Source organism: Schistocerca serialis, chromosome 1 (assembly GCF_023864345.2).
Source record: "Schistocerca serialis cubense isolate TAMUIC-IGC-003099 chromosome 1, iqSchSeri2.2, whole genome shotgun sequence".
Classification (NCBI taxonomy): Eukaryota; Metazoa; Arthropoda; class Insecta; order Orthoptera; family Acrididae; genus Schistocerca; species Schistocerca serialis.
In genome coordinates this window covers 433,350,643-433,352,829 of record NC_064638.1, presented here as the reverse complement: position 1 = coordinate 433,352,829, position 2,187 = coordinate 433,350,643, and positions in this window count along the sequence as shown.

Genomic DNA, 2,187 nt, shown 5'->3' with positions numbered 1-2,187 from the left:
AAAAAGATGATGTAACGTTATAAAGCATAAGGTCTGAAGATGGCAACAGTCTTGCTGATACCAGTTATCTAAATCTACTGTTCTTGGCATTTGAAAGTTTCTACTGAATCCTTCCTGATATCTTCTTTGACCAGATCTAGGACACAGTTATATTGGCCAATAATCAGTCTAAAGACCTGAAACAGGAGGATTGATGATTTTTGCTTCTTAGGGGGAGGGGGCTTGTGGGAGGGGAGGGTTTGCTTTTGTTTATCTACAAGATTTTCATTCAGATCAGTATCTCAAGATATTAACAACTGAACTGTCGTAAACTATTTCAGCATTTAGAATTGGAATACCGATTGCATCTAGTGAAAATCATAATACAAGTGAATGGAAATTAAAGCACTGGAGTAGAAAAAATGTGACATGTATTGATGTTGACATGAATCGCTTCCTGAATTGTGAGTATTTAGTGTCTATAAATTGCATGTTATGTGGCTATCGGTTTCAGATGCTCTCTTTCTCAGCATAGCAGATCTGGAAAGAAAGCACTTTACAAAAGTCAGCACAAATCTGAAGAAATGGACAAATCATTAGTCAGGCAGAGAACTGTTTCTGAAAAGGTTGAAGTGTTTTAGGGCTAAATATAAGAAGCATTGTACGAAGTATTTTGTGACATTCGTACCAAGCATATTGTTCTACTGATTAATTTGTATGTTTGGAATCTCTTTCAAAGCCCATGAATTGATTTCAACCAAATTTGGTACACAGACAGCAAATTTTGTGAGTATCAGCACCATGAGGTCTTTAACCATCTAACTCAAGTAGGGGCAAAGATAATTGCAAAAATGAGTTTTCTTTTCACCCCTGCTGTCCTGTATGACAGCTGAGTAGTGAGTCTATGATATTGGCCTGCCTTATCAAACTGGTATTCAGGGCATCCTACACGTCGGTAACAAGAAACGGCTTTCCAGTCCCTGATGTTTCGGCAGCGTAGCATAACAAGTGTGTTGTATTGCAGTAGTATCGGCATGCTTCATTGACTTGCTTTGTATGGAAGCCTATACATCAGGGGATGAACAGGTTTCAAGCTCCTGATGTGTAGGCTGCCCTGACAATGTTGTTGTGAGAGTAGTAATGGCCTGCTTTATCAACCTGTTTTGCAGGGGCTGTATGTGCAGTTGGGCAAGGCTGGAAGAAGAGTGATATAGATAGAGTTAGGGTTGGACAGAGAGAGAGAGAGAGGGGGGGGGACAGGAGTGGATGGATAGAGAGAGAGGGGGCAGAAAGTAGTAGGGAGATAGAGGGGGTCAGGAGGAGATGGATAGAGATAGTGGGGGAGGATAGGAGGGACAGAGAGAGGTGGAATAGGAGATGGATACAGAGAGTGTGGAGGACAAGGGGATGGACATAGCAGGAGAAAGAGGATATAGACAGAGGTGCAAGGAGGGGATGGTCTGAGAGAGGATGAGGAAGAAATGCTCTGAGCAAAGGGGAGGAGGAGGGGAAGATGTAGTGGAGTAGTGAGCAAATGAGAAAGGAAGAGGGAGATGATGAACAGAGTTGGGGGGGGGGGGGGGGCAGGGTGTGGTCAGCGAGAGGGGTCAGAGGAAGTGGAGAAATAGAGGGATTAGAAACAACTGAAGAGACAGAGAGATTATGGAGGAGCAGATATACAAACAGAGTTGGGAGAATGAGGTTAACACAGAGAGTTAGAAGGAGGAAGTGTGTGCTATGTATGTGTCAAAAGCATTTGAGGGTGAAGTGGTGGTAAATGATTAGTATATGGACCTAAACCATTGGATCGTTTTAAACCAAATGATACATATAATACTAGTTATAAGAGAAACAGCACTGTAGGCGTTAGAATCTCCAAGTTGCTACAGGAGCGAAGATATGGGCTAAAAGAAGTGTTGTCCATCTCTGACATGCTGGCTGCCCTCCACAACAGGTATGTTGTGTGGGTAGTATCAGTATGCCTTGCAGGGTCTACATGTGTGGGTAAGCACAGTTGGGCATAGTGGGGAGGGGGAAGATGTATTTTTAGAGAGGGGCAAGGATGAGGTGGACAGAGAAGAGGGGGGGGGGGGGGGGAAGAGGAGATAGACAGAGAGTGGGATGAGGTGATGAAAAGAGAGGGGGAAAGGGCATCAACTGAGGGGGGGAGGAGGATATAGACAGGGAGAATGTGGAGGGGGATGAATT